At 32.4% G+C, this 18206-nt stretch overlaps 1 pseudogene; it reads left to right on the top strand.

The window, feature by feature from the left end:
- Positions 1-17655: 17655 nt before the first annotated feature.
- LOC149421135 (U4 spliceosomal RNA) lies at positions 17656-17785 on the top strand (annotated as a pseudogene).
- Positions 17786-18206: the final 421 nt, after the last annotated feature.

Raw genomic sequence — 18206 nt, 5'->3', positions numbered from 1 at the left:
AAATGAATGAACATTTCGTTCTTGCGCAGAAAAGTCCCATAATGGACTCGCTGTAAACTGTTGCCTTACTTTAGCGAACTCCACTTTTCTGCGAAGGTTTGGTTATTTCAATGCGCGCTCTGCGGCGTTTAACATACAATTGATGCCGTAGACTATTCAAAGTATTCTCGAACCCTCCTGGTGCCAAAATATGGTCACTTCGTTTGTCTCCAGCTCCAGAATTGATGCCCGGATTTCATATTAGGGCAAGCCTATCAATTTGGATGTCTATGGTAATGACTAAATAAAGTATTCAGTATTCTATGGTTTTAACATGCATTGTTAATTGATAAACTTGAGACTGAAATTGCATAATAATACTATGTTGTATAAAATTCTTGTTAAATGGACTGCGAAAATGTTTCTTATAAAGCTTCCATTTTTGTTACCATATATAAAACTCCTCTAAACTAAGTGCTTAGGATACCATTTCATCATCTTATAAAAGATGGTGATCTGAAAATCTGGTCATTTTATAAAAGATGAGGAAATGAAACAGTACAAAAGAGTCTTGACAAAATTCAACTTGACTCAATCGAAATTATTATATTTTATTTTTAAGTGATGAAAATTTGAAAAAAGGGTTTTTTCTGTTGATGTTTTTCACAAATTTATTTTCTTGTTAACAAAAATTTAACATGCAAGCCGCATGGTTTTTACTCATTGACTTTTTTTTGGATCAATTGAAACACCGTGACCGGTTACGCCTTATAACGAGTATCTTCAGACTGGTTAAAAAACGTCTGTTCAGACTGTTAAAAAAGTCATTAAAATAGAATTTCACCATCAATTAATGGTTTCAAAATTAAAAATAAATATTTTCCATAAACTTGGCAAAAAGTATACGAAATATTTTATAATTATCCTCTCAGTTATAAATGCGGTGTAAATATAACGCGGCGCATAAGGTTGAATAAACTCTGCGTTTGTATGGTTAAAACGACCTTAACCGCTTGTGCGCCAGAATTGCCTGGCGGCAATGTAAAATTTTGTTCACTAAATGCCAGGTTTAGACATAATAGTTCTTGCTATGGGATTTTGTACCTTATAAAATGCTCCTAGCATGCTAAAATTAATATCATTCACTTGGCAAGGAAATAATATGTATTATTCTATTCTGTCATTTTGACTTGCCAACATATTTAATTTATCTCTGAACAAGTGCACGGCCATTGTGGAAGCGTAATCGATTGAGCAATTCCCTTTTTTATGTCATATTACTTAAATTATTCAGTCATATTATTCTATTTATTTAATTTCATTGCGAATAACACTTATTTATCTTTACGAAAATGTAATAAAACCATTAAAATATCTTTAGATTTATTTATTTAAATTTTGTGTATAAAATGAGGGAGAAGAAACCATTTCCCTGAATATAAGTAGCTATTCGGGGGAAACTAAATACGACATAAATATTATGTATAATGTTTATAAATATATCAACACAAGCATGGTACAATTTACATAAACGGCACACTATAGAGTATTCGGTCTCGGAAGCTCAGCGTTCCAAATATTAAACCAGGCTTAACTCTTGGTGTACCATTGCAATATTTCTGCTATATGCCAACTGATCTATTTTCGTCATAACTTATTTGTTTTTTGCGAAATTATGTTTTTTTAAATTGTACAGTCTTACCAGATAATGTGTTTATATATTTATAACAAAAGTATATAATCTACTATCTGTAGTTTTCCCACAACAGCTAGTTAGTTATGTTCAGAGAAATGATTTTTTAAACGTATCCATAAGGATACGCTTGTGTTTAAGTGGTTAAGGCAGGTTTTACCATACCAACGATGAACTGGCATATAAGAATCTAATGAGATGGTTAATGGTTAGGTACAATAATTTAGTGTGTTTATTTTTATAAGATCCATATTGTTGTTCCAGAGGCATACTGTTGAAGTTTATAAAAAAACTGTTTTTTCTAAATGTGTTTTAGTGGTCTAAACTTTGAGTGGAGAGAATGCGAGTTTGATTCCCAATTTGCTCAAAACACATTTTATAAACATTCAAGTACTTATTAAATGTAAAACATTGTTTTTATATTACAATGGTGCTGCAGGAAGTGTTGATAAATTAATAAATATTTTTTTAAATCACAGTAATTTTTATTATTAATTTATCTTTTTAGGTGTTCCAGTGTGTTGTTAATTATTCTTTTTGTCTTAAATTGCTAACCCATCGGCATACAAATTTTTATTTGTAACATCTGTGCATACTTGAGAAGGATTATTACTGTGAGGTATTGCAGTTTGCACCCCATTTTTCCCCAAATTAAACACTTTTTATGGTTTTATATAGATTTTATTGTGAATTATCTAAGTATGTGGGAAAAGTTTTAGTCGCCCCAATGGGGGGGGCAATATGCGGATGTGAAAAAAGTGCAGCCCCCCAATCTTGGCGGCAGGTATGCCGATGGGTTAATGCGCGATGTGTGTATTTTTATTTCACCTAAACAATAAATTCAAATTAAGATTCTTCAAAAACAATTTTTGACCCCATCCGTTACATATAAAAAAAATGTATTGCCTACTATCAATTTTTTTGCAACATTTATGAGGCTTACAGATTATGCTATACTATACAGGGTGTATCGGCACTAACCCGACAAACTTTAACCAGCTATTCCTTAGCACATTTGGAGTAAAAAATGTTATTGGCACTTTAACGGAATTCAAATAAAATATTTGCCAGATGGGTTTTCAAACTTTGACAAAGGATAAAACAGTGGTGACATGTGGTGAAAATATGAATAATAAATTTTTTATTAAAAAAAAAACGTTACCGGACAGCAAAGTGCACATAAGATTTTTTACTCCAAATATGTTAAGGAATAGCTGGTTAAAGTTTGTCGGGTACGTGCCGATACACCCTGTATATTTCAGGCTAAAAAGGGTAAAAACTAAGGCAACTGAAATGATTATTCTAAATAAATATTCAAGCAGTCCAACATACAAAAAAACCATTCCTGAAATTAATAATAATAAAACATTTATTTGCCAATAGATAAATTTTACATATTTTTCTAACTTAGACATATTTAGGTATAATAATGAACAATGAAATAATATTAACAATAAAAACTCAAATCAACACAAACAAATAAAAATAGGAATACGTAGTAGGTATACAAATCAATGCAAATTAATAATGTAGTCAACAAAAATTAAAAATAAACAATATACATAATCGCAACCAAATTTAGCTAAGTATCCCCTTCATTGTAACGATAGCAACCATTCGCAGCAGAGCTTTTTGAAGCAATGCAACAATGTCGATATTCAAATTGACAGTGGTACTTCGTTCCAAAACTTTGACGAAGAATAGCTATAACTACCCTCAAACACGGTAGTTTTATGTTTGGGGAGAACGAGTAAGTGGTTTCTTTGACGCGTACTATGTGTATGAGAGTCACGGGACTGCACGGGTCCACTGAGATCTGTCAAACAGATAGGCAGGAACTTTGAATTCATCAAATTGCATATTTGACACAATTTCCATTTGGTGTAATTTCCTTCTGTTCGACATATTTAGAATCTGATGCCGATAGAGGTAAGGCGAGATATGATCGCATCTCAGGACCAAAACAATATCGGACACATGCATTTTAGACTCGTACTTGTTTTTGGGTTTTTTTTCAGTAAAGAGAGACCATATACTGGGTCTCCATAGTCCAATATTGAGAGATCAAGACTATCAGTAATAATCTTTCGTAATTTCATTGATATATGGTCTCTTATATTTACAGCAGAGAAAGTATCGAATAGCACCACTGTGACTTGTTTTTAATATGTTCCTCATACCTCAATTTACCGTCCATCATTATTCCAAGGTTGCGCGCAGATTCAACAAAGGGAATAGTGGTTTCACCTATTTTTATATCATGTCCTCTATTCCTTACACATTTTTTGTTTAGTTCCCATTAACAGAGCAACAGTTTTTTGGAGATTGGGAAGTAGTGCATGCTCTTGTGCGCAAGTGCAAACTCTACGTAGGTCACTATTTATCATTTTCACCGCTAGATGAGCGTTACATGCTTCAAACGATAAATATACTTGTGTATCGTCTGCATACATGTGCGACATACACTGTCTAATAGATTGCATCATGTCAGCGGTATATATGGCAAAAAGCAATGGCCCTAGTATCGATCCCTGCGGTACCCCTCGCGTTATTTTAACATCAGATAAATGTTAAAATGTAAAAACAAAAATATTCCGCATCTCCGGTGCGATAACTGTAAGGATGTATTACCTGTTCTACTGGTTTAAATATAGTTTCCTTTTGATAAAATATTCTTTCACACAAAATACAAGAATTGTAAGATGGGGAAGGCTTGGTTCACATTTTTAAATACATTTATATATAGTTGGTACCCTTACAAAGAGATTGATTTTAAATGTTTAGGTATATAAAATTATTGGACAGCAATGCGTTTTCCGCCATACCGGTGTAAAAAGTAGAACTACCCTTTCCGCCCAAAGTGTGTTTAACTCGTAGTTATTACATGTTTGCTATGAATAGTTAATTTTATTAATTATTATTACAATACGTATGAGGATGTTAATTAGGAGCTGTACCGAATTCCTTGAACTAAAGAAGCCAGTGTCCACCATCACAAAATGCTGATTTATAGAATTCACTGGATGACGACTGGCAGATGAATGGAGGAATTTCCCAAGATCGCGAAGATGAAGTGGTTGAGTTGAATAGAGGGCGATGGAGTTTGGACTAAATTCTACATCACAATAATGGGGTTCAACAGAGTACAAAACTCGTATGTATAATTTAACTAACAATCAACAACTTTATATGTATAATTTTGGCTCAAGTAATTAACTATCTAGTTATCTATTATTTTTTATTGTATTCATTTTACGCCCCTAGGGCTGTTACATAGGTACGAGTGGTAAAATTTTGACATGATGCGTAATTTAGAACAAATAGAAGAAATAATAAAAATAAGATTACAATAAACTTTAAATGTACCTACATGAAATAAAAAATACAATAAATAATTTTTTTATAAAGATACAGTGATCAATCAGATAGTTAAAAAAGAGACAACCAAAGGTTCAAGAAAAGGGTTGGAATAGGTTTTTAATATGATTTACAAAATTCACCAAGTCAACATCATATCACCTAGGTATTGATTTCTCATAGTGTGAAACCTCTGTATCGGAGAATTGGCAATGTAGTTGCGCTTCTTCACACTGAGGTGGAATAGAGTATTGTGTCTTGTTGTTCTAGTGGGTATGTTTAAATTTATATGTTTCAGGAGTTCAGAACAGTTTAATTTAGTTTAGTATTTTAAATAAGAAAGTTAAATAATTTATTTTGAGTATTTAATAGAAAAGGATAATTTGAATGAATTTTGTAAGAGGGAGGCCAAACTGTTGAGTTGTATTCGATTAGGCTTCTGACTAGTTAGTAGTTATGTGTCAATAAACAGACTCTGAAGTAATCGATATGCTGTCATTTCTCCAAGCCTGGGACAGGTTGACGCGTTAGCCAGCCAGCTACTACGTCAGCGTAGTACGAAGCCACGACCGTAGTCTGACTCCTACACTTCTGCGGTATTTTGAAAAGCTATTGAAATAATTTTCAGTAGTTAGGGAGTACCAAACAAACAAACATATCCTACCATGAGTGAATACGGTATACGGTCATAACTGCCGTGTTATGAAGATTGCGGGCAGTTAGGTGCAAAGCCGTATATGTCATATTTTTATTCCTGACGCGCAATCCATTCACCGTAACTGTTGCTCCAGCTTCATTTTCATAAAAGTAAGGTCCAATGACTCCGCCGGACCATAAACCGCACCAAACAGTTACACGTTGAAGATAGAGAGGCTTTTCAACAATAACTCTTGGGTTTTCCTAGCCCCAGATGCGACAATTTTGGTTGATGACGAAGCCACCGAGGTGGAAATGGGCCTCATCACTCAAGATGATTTGCATTTGATTCACTCAAGTGAATTTTAATGCGTTGTTGAAGCGTGTATCGTTCCATTTTTATTAATGGCTTAGTTTCTACTTGTCAAATAAAAATGACAGCTTCAAAAGTAACATCTACTGAAATAGCGGGCTATTAAAAATAAGACCTCTTATTGGAGAACCTGTATGATTATTTATTTATGGAAAACAAACTGTTTACATAATCATATTTACTACCTATTGTTATTTATTGAAACTTCATAGCCTATTGTACATTTATTTTTAAACCTCTACATTACCAACGCTAATCTAATTTGTAGGATTTAACAAAGTGCTGGTATAGATTACGCTTAATTCTATAAATGGAGTCAATAAATATATCAATAGTACCCCCGATTGTTGCCCAGATCATGCATTCTGTTGGTTAGTGAGTGTGTCTGATAGTTGGTTATGCATTGCAGAAGAGTGTTATATTTTGTCTCGTACTCCTAGTCGGCACATGGAATTTAATAGTGGCGTTAACGTTGGCAGGACTGTCAATTAAGTTGTTAATGACTCTGTGTAACACAACCAGGGTCTGATTCATCATCATTCTCCTGTCAGACAGTATTATTAGATACAATTGATTCATCAAACCGACATAATTAATGTATTTAATTGGAATTCTAAGCTTAAAATCGTACCCAGAAATTTGTGCTGAACTCTTTCTATATTGTTAGAGTGAACTTTATACAAAGGGTACCAAATACTACCAAATAGGTGAATTATATTCCACTTGACGTCTGAATTATAATAAAATTAAGAAATCTGAAAACCATAGAAATTTATAGACATACTAAATAGTTATCTGGTGTGTTCAGAAAACATTAATTTATTATTTATTGTTATTAAGTTTAATTTGTAGAACTCCATTTTATTTTTTTATTTTTTTTATATATACAATAATATTATTATTGGGTTTATAAAAACAGTTTATATTTAAACAAGTTCTGCTGTGTAATTATTATTACGCGTGACAGCTGTTTCGCCCTCTAAAGGCATTATCAAACTGTGGGTAGCCCACTTACAGACGATACATTTATATTATTTCTATGTAGGTATTTTAATTTAAATTACTGATTTCTTAATTGATTTCTGTGTAAAAATGTTAGAAATTATTGATGGTTATTACCCAAGTAAAGTTTCCCCAATTAGTGTAATGTTTAAATTTGACTGAATGTCTTAATGTTAGTTATTCCCAAACGATGACTTTTTTTTTTTTTTTTTTTATTTGTATAAAGATTACATACAATATTATTTATACCCGCTAAGCTACTGCAAGTAGCTTGTCAGCAGGAGATTAGTTGCACCTATAATAATAGTATAGTACATAAAATTAAAATAATCATCAACGCTTTAGCGTAGTAATACATACATTTCTACAAAAAAACCAAAAAAAAAATATAAATAAAAAATTGTGTTATACCTTAAATTTGAAAATACAGAATCAGTGTTGTGGGGAAAAAAAACAGTCTTAATACATGAGGTTACTCCTTAGTAGCCATGATTTTAATATTAAAGAGAATTTATTAATGGAGCAATTTTCTTTTAATTCATATGGCAATTTGTTAAAAATTAAAGGTATTGTGTATTCAAGAGTTCTTTGACCATATTTGTTTTGAAACACAGGTACTTTCATTCCTTTATTTTGTATGAAACGTGTATTGTGTACATGATCCACCATTGTTTTATACGGACTGTCAGATATATGCTGTAATACAATTTTTTGCCACATAAGGGCACGAATCGGTAATACATTTATTGATTTATACATAATACTAATGTCTCTCCTCTGGTTATAAACGGTTTTGCTTACTAACAACTTTACAATGGCATTTTGAATCATTTGTACATGTTTTATGTTGGTTTTGCACGATTGACCCCATGAAGTTATCCCATATCTTACGGTAGATTCTGCAAGAGACAGATAAATCAATTTCATAGTTTTTAAAGGCACAAAATATTTTATTTTATACAGTCTTCCTACAATAGACCGAAGGCGCTTACACAGTTTTGAAATGTGTACATCCCACTTCATGTTACAATCTACTGTAACTCCTAAATAGACATATTGGTTAACCAGTTCGATATTTGTACACGCACAGGGCTGTGTGATATTGTTGTGAATGCAGTCAAAAGAGTGAGATATGATTAGAGGTGCCTCGCTATACTTGGCATGTGGTGATCTTATATGCATCAGTTTTGTTTTTTTAGAATTAATTAGTAAACCATAATCATGTGACCACCTTAATAAAGAAATAAAGTCTTGCTGCAACAATTTCATTGCAATAGATAAATTTTCATGGGATATGACAAGTGCAGTATCATCAGCGTATACATAATATTTAACAAACGAAAAAATTTTTGTCATAAGAGATACAAAGATAATATAAAATGTTGGTCCCAGAATTGACCCCTGTGGAACTCCAGTTTTGACATTTTTTATTTCACTAAATTTATCTGATATTTTTACCTTGATTTGGCGGTTGGTTAAAAAGTTTTTGAATAGTTTGAGTGTATTTCCTCTTACCCCTATTGCCTCCAAAATATTTAACAATTTCGTCGTATCTATAGTATCAAATGCCTTAGAATTGTCTATGAACAGTACCAAAACATGTCTTTTGTTATTCAATTCATTATTTATAAAATTAGAAAAATCCTGTAGTAACATTTCGGTACTTTTTTTTTTTGGAAACCATATTGATTGTGATCTATTATAGAAAAGAAGTCCAAGTATTTAGTTAGTTTTAAAGATAAGTATTTTTCGAGAATCTTTTCTATAGCTGGTAGTATACTAATCGGTCTATAGTTTCCTATATCGGTATGTTTTCCACTTTTGTAAATAGGTCTGACAATACTACACTTCAGCTCATCCGGTATTACAGCCTGAGTTAAAATTATGTTAATTAGATGTGTTAATATAGGGCCTAGGATATCTATGTGTCTTTTTATGTCAAACATTCGTATGTTGTCTATGCCAGGAGACTTTGAATTTTTGAGGAGCTTCACTATGCTCACTATGTCTGCGAGTGACGCTCGTGGTATATATAAGCTATGTTGCAATTCTAGCGGGACGATATTTGATGCCCTAAAATCACATTTGTGTACCATTGAAGAAATGCTGTCTGAAAAATAGTTTACAAATTGGTTTGTCACAATTTCCACGGATTGATCTTTTAGCATATATCTAGATATAACATCATCACAGTTACTCTTTGTGTTACGTCCTAGAATTTTATTTATTTCATCCCAGGTTTTTTTGCTGTCTGTAAAATGATGCTTAAATCTATCATTATAAAATGCCGTTTTATTTTTGATTATTAATTTGGTGACATAATTACGAAATGATTTATATTGTTTTTCATAAATTGTATTTGTTGGTGAATTTTTCCATCGTTTAAATAAAAAATCTTTTTTTTTAATATGTGATAAAATATCTTCGGTCATCCATTCTTTTATTATCCAAGGTCGAGCTTTAGGTTTGACATCTATAATTAATCTACTATTTTCATACAATTCGTTAAAATTGGATTTTATTTGATTATATAAATTAGTGCAATCGTTTGTCTGTAGTAAAGCACTCCAGTTATAATTTCTAATAGAGCAATCTATACGTTTTTGGGATAAAATTGAGACCTGCCGTACTTCATTTACAATACGTTTATTCATTTTATAATATGGAATGCTCACACCTGTTGTAAAGTGATCAGCAATAATGAAGTCACATACACAAGCACGTAGCATGTGCGTGTCTTTGTGCTTATTAATATACCTAACAAATATATGATCCAGGCACGTACGTGTCACTTTACCTTTAGCTATGGCTTCCCTCGTAACGTCACTAATACATTTAGTAAAATAATTATTTGAAAGAGTGTTTTCATAGTTGATCGTTATAGCGTCAATATAATTAAGCAAATCAATATTTATATCACCAAATATTAACATATTTTCATTACGGTCCGAATGTTTGGTTAGTAATGAAGAAAGCTCATTTATAAAAGATTGTTTACTAAGATTTGGTGGTCTATAAATAGCAAGAACATTAAGTGTTGTATTATTAGGTAATGTTATTAGGCATGAGGTATTTTCGAAAAACATTGTTTCATATGTATTTTGTGTAAAAATTAAAGTATCCCGGATATATAAGCTTATACCCCCTCCCGATTTGGATGTGCGACAGTAACTGATGCTATTATAACCTGGAATTTCGAAAAGACAAGTTTGTTCACTTTTTATAGATGTTTCACATAACATTAATAAATCTATATTTTTCCAACAATTTTGGAGGTTAGCATGTAAAACATCCCAATATTTAGAGATTGATCGTATATTAACTTGCACACATATAAAACTTCCCACTTCACTGTTTTTTTCTACCATTTCTTCCGTCCATTGGTCTAACCTATTAGTTCTCTTAAAGTCAACATCATAGTCTTCATCTATGTAGTTAGACGCCATAGCTGATCGTGGAGAAATCCCTCGAAAGCGCTGCTAGGTATGCTGGGCAGTTCTCCCTGTCTCCGGTAGGATGAGTGGCGGGCTTTCCAAATCTGATGCAGGTGGCGCAAACTGCCTTCGCAGCAGTATTTGGGCAACTTTCGCGGGCGTGACCATCCTGGCCACAGTGACCACATCTTGTTTGATCTTTACAGAACTTGAAAGAGTGACCGATCATTTGGCACTTGGAACATACTGTGAGGCCAATAAAATCACGTACGCGGCACACTGTCCAGTCCACAAAGACCTTTCCCTGTTCCACTAGGATGTGTCGCAGGTTAGCAGGCACCTCGTAGACCCGGTGGCAAGTTGATCCTGTGCGAGCACCAGCTAGGTGACTGAGCCTGCAGCTCGCTATGGTGCTCCCAACGTCAGTTATCCCAGAGATGCCGGTAAGAGCGCTCTGCAGGAAATCATCATCAGTCAGCTCACGGGGAACATTAAAAAATATGACTCTCGGTAGTCTTTTGGTCGGCAGTCGGGCACTCAAGGTTGAAGAATTGACAAGAGCTGGGGCATTTAAAATTTTTTTACAGTCTTCTTTTGTCGCTGTCTGGAGTAACACACCATTATTTTTTATTACTCATAGGGTTATTTTAATAGTATAATTAAGTACTTCAATGTGCACTCGTATTTGCACTAGGTTTGAAGATATCTAGTAGGGGTGAACGAATTATATTGGTTTGTTCATTAATTAGAATAGCTTTCGGATTATTAGCCTTCCGCACAAATAACAGCTTAGGATCATCTCTTAAAAACTCAAAAAGTAAGGTACTCAAATTACAAAATAGTGGCATTTATAAACTCCAGTGTGACGAATGCAACGCTGTTTATGTTGGACAAACGGGTCGGTCCTTTAACACTAGGTTCAAAGAACATATAAGATCTTTTAAAAATAATAATAAAATGCAATCTCAATTTGCCAAACATCTCCTAGATGAAAATCACTCACTTAATGATAATAATAAACCAACTCCGTTACACGTACAAAATAAAGGCCGTAAACTGAATCTTTTAGAGCAGTTAGAAATTAACAAAAATTCTAATAATCCGAAAGCTATTCTAATTAATGAACAAACCAATATAATTCATTCACCCCTACTAGATATCTTCAAACCTAGTGCAAATACGAGTGCACATTGAAGTACTTAATTATACTATTAAAATAACCCTATGAGTCATCGTTTGGGAATAACTAACATTAAGACATTCAGTCAAATTTAAACATTACACTAATTGGGGAAACTTTACTTGGGTAATAACCATCAATAATTTCTAACATTTTTGCACAGAAATCAATTAAGAAATCAGTAATTTAAATTAAAATACCTACCTAGAAATAATATAAATGTATCGTCTATAAGTGAGCTACCCACAGTTTGATAATGCCTTTAGAGGGCGAAACAGCTGTCACGAGTAATAATAATTACACAGCAGAACTCATTAATTTATTCTTACATTGTCCAAAAACTTGTAATACTTAAGTTAGTACTGATTTTAAATGAGTATTTTGGTAAAATGTAGTACAGTAGATACCATTAAAAATAAACGTTACATCCCGTTTTAATTATTGATTTATATACGTTTTACCCGAAACCGGGCATAACAAAAAGCATTTCTTATGGTATGGTATCTATTGTTGCTACTAAGATAAAATTTTATCAAGCATTTGGAAGAGCATAAACAATAGATATAAATCAAGACAGTTTAAAATAAAAATTGTCTCCTTTTTCTAAAAGTATTGGTAAACGAACAAGATGAATTGCGTTTTATTATTTACTAGCTTTGCCCCGCCACGCGTTGCTGTGGCTCAGTCTGTCTGTGCAAATAGAAAATCAATAGCGCGTGTTGCTTTTACGTCCAATAGATGGCACTGTTTTTTTTAAAGTATGTTTGTCCAACAGATAGAGCTGTTAGAAAAAAATCATGTTTTTACCTGTAACAGGTGACATCTATATAATTTAGGAATATAAGAAAAAACACACGCGTACTCGAATGTAATGTTGTGTCGAAATTTCAAAGCAATCGGCTATGTAATTTCGGAGATTTAAGATTTTGAACAAACGAACATTTACATTTTTATAGAACATTGCTGAACTATTGTCTTGCCGGGCAAAATATTGGCTGTCAATATTGCCGTAACGTATAAGACAAATCTGCAAGAACTCCACAAAATTTATATCAAACTGATATTATTAATCAATTAGTATCGCGTTCCAAATTATGACAGTTTTCCAGGCCTCTCGCAATCGCTGTCGAAAGTATATACATTGGTCGAAGTTCTTATTCTTGAGACTCGTCGAAGGTACTTACTTACATACGCCAAACGCCAAAAGTCATTCCACTCGATCAACGAGTACGTTAGCTGAGGAATGACTTCGTAGAGAACAAGACCTCAACTTTTTTTGACTAACATACTCATTTCAAATCAGTAGATAAGGAAGGAAATAGATTTGCCCGGCAATATTATCGTAATAGTTGAGCGAACTCACCGACAAAGGCAGGGCAATCAATACGTTGACAAAATAGGCAATACAAGGCAATTTTGCGCGAAAATACGGAAATATTGACGGCAATACCTTGCCGGCAAGAAATTGCAATAAAAAGTTGCCAGCTTATTTTTTTATTTTTTTTTTTTTTTTAAAAAGAAAGACAAACATTCCCAGGTTACGAATAACCCAACAATGTTTGAAAATCTCCTACTACCACCACAGAAAGCCGAAAATGTTGCTATATCACTATCATTTCTACATGATTAAATTGTTTTCGGTACCTACAATAATTTCTCCATATTCTTCTTTGAAAACACAAGTCGCTGGAGTTTAGATTTTAAAAATGCCCAAATCTTATCTTTACCGGATTCCGCCATTAAATACCGTAGGTCTACATTTTTCCGTAAATTTGTTAATGTTGTATAGTTCATTTATCAGAGATATCATCTGTATTAATGGCGCCATATATAGCATTTATTTACTTTTACGATCTTTCGAATGTTGGTAAATAGTTTACGGTAAAATTGGTCACATCCTAGCTTAGATAAACGTGGGAACAAAATTCTACAACTAAACATGTTAAATAACCTTTCTCCTCGTCCAGTGACAAAAAACGACTATATCTACATAAATTTACATAAAAATAAGATAATGGAAACGATTATCAGGAATAATTACTTTTCAAACATTGTGACAATTTTCGCACGGACAACATTGCTTTCAGAAAAGAGAGGGATATTTTATTTAGGTGTAATTTGTGTAAGTATCTACCTGCAAATAATAAAATATTTTTTTAGTATAGGTACCAACCCCACGCTAGCCAACTTAGAAAAAATAATTAGTAATTTTTATAATACCTACCTATCTACTCGATTAGGGATGTACGCAGAGCGGAAATTATAATTATGTAACTAGTCACAAATTTACAGCTGACGTTCAAAGCATAGTTATAATGGTCTCTTTTTTTTGATTAATTTAAAAAAAAAAATTGTTTGATTAATTTGTGTTAATTCACAAGTTATTAATTAAAAATAATATACGAATGACGCGTTCCAGAGTTCTATATACTTTACGTATCGCCCTTGTGAAAGACAACCATTCAGAATCGAAACGTGGCTTGAAATGGCTTTAGTCATGTTACCAGGCCAGATCTGATTCTCCCGCCTTCTTCCAACCTTCATCTTCCCCTCCCTTCTACTTTCAGCCTTACAACGAATCGATCAACATAACCGAGGTTCACCATGCCCATGTCCCACCATATCACGCTGTAAAACCATTAAATATCTTGATTTGAGCAGTTGGTACTCTTGTGATTTTACATTCAAATATGAAACTATGGAAATGTGCAATATTGATCAATATTAAATTCACAAAATTATTACGACACTAAGGGCCAGTTATTTCACAGAACACAATTCATTAAATTTCAATGTTAATATACAAGTTATGTGAAAGTCCTATTCAAGTTACATTGTTATTCCATTATGGGCCATTTTTTCACAGAACTTGAATGATAATATTATTTACTTAAAATAAATGAATTGATCAAGCTCTGTGAAACAATGCCTCAAATCTTTCCCAAGTAGGTACCTAACTGTGCATAATTTACCTACATACACATCACTACAGTTGCAAATGCATGACTTCAATGTAAATATAAACCTTTATCCGTAAATCACAGGAAAAAAAACTAAAACTAACTTACTGCGCAAAAAGACCCGAAGGCTTCCTCGGAGAAATAACATAAACACGAGGCTTCGTTGTAGGTTTCCTACTTGAAATGCTAACTGGACCATTTATTTAATTTCGACAAGTATGGCCGAAAAAATAAAAGGCTCCACCCACGGAGACGGGGGTTTCGCTCTGGCGCTGGTTTCTTCTTCATTACGAATGTATGCAAAAAATAATTGACATCTTCAGTAGCATACGTCAAGCCAGCGAGGTTTAGTTCGATAGTTAAAATGAATTTATGTCTGCCCCTTTCCCATAATGCCTTCTGCAAACCGATTTATTTATTATCTTCTGATTTCAAATCGATTAAATTTTGTGGTTACTCGATTATTGGTATGATATTTTTCTTTGTTGTCATGTGATTTTTTACAAAAGGGTACTCCGTTTTCGGTGCCTTCCTAAATCAAATAGTACAAAGATTAAAAAAAAGCGATACAACAGAACAAGATACACTGAATAAAAAAGGTAATGGTCGCAAATGGGGATCGAACCCAGGATCTCTGTCTTGATGGGACAACGCTTTTTACCACTAAGCTATTGGGACCTGATTTTTTTCCGTCATTTTATCGATTTCGTATCTCAATTTAAGAATCACCAATATTATCCTAAAATAGGATCTCATTAGCTAAGTGGTTAAAAGCGTTGTACCGGTAAGACAAAGATCACGGGTTCGATTCACCGTTGCGACCGCTAGTTATTTTTATTAAATGTGTCTTATTCTGTATCCTGTTTTGTTTAGATTTACTAGTATTATATTCTTCTACAGTGATTTATACATATTATTATTTTTTGATACTGCAATACTCATATCCATATAAAAATAGGTATAAATAAATATATAATACATAAATATCTACATATTACATATTAGTGTTAAGGCGATGCACTACGTCGTGTAATATTTTAAATTGAGCCGCTATCAATAACACATCTTACGTAGATGGCGATAAGGTTTAAATTTCCGCTTAACACCGTCCGCCTGTTTTGATTTATGCAAGAAAAAAACATGGCCAAAAAGTGCCTTTTATTTTATTTTGTGGATGTTCAGGTATAAATATTTAATTTTTTATAAATTATTTTTATTTTATAAATAACTAATTTTCCACATTATACAATAAAATCATTACCGAAAGTGGGTTCGTAAGTAGGAGATTTTGAACTTTAAAGCAGTTTTCATAGGCCTTTAAATTATTTTTTTCTGGGCTTATAAAAAGACTTATCTAAACAATACTCGATTATTTAAAAGGCCAAGATGTATTCTACTCGCAGTATTTTATTAAAGCATCTGAAAGATTTCTAGGCGACCAAATTTTCAAACCAAAAACACGTGATTTTGCATTACTACGTATGGCATCGCCTTAATGGGAAAATTTATTTCGTAATTAAAACGCACGAAATCAGTAATATTTCATATGTATCATGTCTTTTAGTTTTACATTCCATGTTTTCTTCATCATTCTTGTTTATTTGTTTAAAATAACACTGTTCACCTAAATTTCACCCTACAAAGAATAATGTCAAAGTATTCTAACCATAAACATTTGTTTACGTACTGATTTCCCCCCTAAATTATTTTTTCAAGCCAACAACCCATCTGTCAAAACCAACTCGTTTGCTTTTGTTTAGTAGGTAAATCAAAAATGGAACACATTCAAATATGTATAAAAAATATACTAAGAAAGTACCTAAACGATTTTAGTTTCGATATCAATATGCAAACTAAGATGTCATAATATACATACATTTAATTATTCGTATCGATTGGCGGCTTGAGATACACTTGCTATCAGATCACCGTGTCACAGGTTCTATTCCCGTCAAGTGCAAAAAACAACAAGGACAGGCAGTATGCTACACGGTGTCGTCAATGTCGTTATTTATTTAGAGACTAATTAACATGGCTTAATAGAACAGCTAGACGAATGGTCCGACGGTGTCTCTGGAAGTGATGGATCACCTGGTTCTATGTTCCGTGATATTTTTTATTATTATTTGTTGTTAGATTGAGAAGTATCAATTCGAGTTATTCTTTGGTGTGGGAATTTTGGTCACAACTTAATGAAATTTGGTGAGTGAAGTGTGGAAAATCATAATTTTATGATGTAGGTATATGTGCCAAATGATATAAAAAATGGCGGTGAAAAGGTGAAAATAAAAGTCCTCTCAGATATGCTTCATTTGTTGTAATCAGTGTAGAGGATAATTTATGTATTTAATTATACTGGGTTTTTACAGATTTTCTCACTTACGTGAGAATTATCCAGTTACAAAAACTCAGTTAAGTTACAGGCAAAAATCTACAAATTACATACATATATTGGTAAAAATGCAATTAAATACAGGTTACGTACAATTAAAAAAACCAAACAAATAATAATATAAAATTATACATAAGTTTATTAAAATGACAAATAATCCTAGAAGAGACAAGAGACAATATTTAATATATATATACAGACTACACATACTATTACTAAACCAGTAAGTGTGCTGATATATCGCTATAACTTAACTAGTAAGTCTGCAGACATATAAGCGCTATAACTAAACTAGTAAGTCTGCAGATATATAAGCGCTATAACTAAACTAGTAAGTCTGCAGAAATATAAGCGCTATAACTAAACTAGTAAGTCTGCAGACATATAAGCGCTATAACTAAACAAGTAAGTCTGCAGACATGTAAGCGCTATAACTAAACTAGTAAGTCTGCAGATATATAAGCGCTGTAACCATAAACATTTTTCTAATGTATATAAAAAAAATATATTTGTTGAAAAGAAAATTGACAGTATTTATTTTTGATAAGCAAATATTTTATTAATACTTTCAGATTCAGAAATCCTACTAAAATAATAATATCCCTTGATTTTCAAAAATTAGTATTTTAACAATTCTTTAAATTTCAATAACTTTGCGCAGTGGCGATATCGTAACCAATGAGGTTTATCCGAGGTGCGATTATTGCTAGTTGAAAACTTTTAACAATTCTTTAAATTTAAGAGTTAATTTTCAAATTCTGTGAAAGTTCTATTAAGGTTCTGTTATTATTTCAGTTCTGTGAAGCAACTGACCCGTAATGATATAATAACAGAACTTGAACAGGACTTTCACAGAAGTTCAACAATAATGTTGAAATTTGATGAATTGTTCAAATTCTATGAAACAACAAATATAAATTTATCAGTGGAATATGAGAATCTCTACGCTTTGCGATCACCAAAAATGTTAATAAATTGAATAAATATATTAAAAACTATATTTTTTCGTGTCCGTGTCAAGTGACACATATGTAAACTTTTTTTTTTTTTTCTTTATTAAAAATTTTCTTTTGTTACATGCATAAAAAAAATAATTACAAAAATCAAGTATTACAAAAACAAGTATTACATGAAGGTACTGTAAAAAATAAAAAAAGGTAGCTTTAAGATAAGAAAAATAAAATGATACAATTAAATAAA

Source organism: Hesperophylax consimilis, chromosome 9 (assembly GCF_061612785.1).
Source record: "Hesperophylax consimilis isolate HC1 chromosome 9, BYU_Hcon_1.0, whole genome shotgun sequence".
In the NCBI taxonomy this organism is placed as follows: Eukaryota; Metazoa; Arthropoda; class Insecta; order Trichoptera; family Limnephilidae; genus Hesperophylax; species Hesperophylax consimilis.
This window is presented reverse-complemented; position numbering and strand designations above follow the sequence as displayed.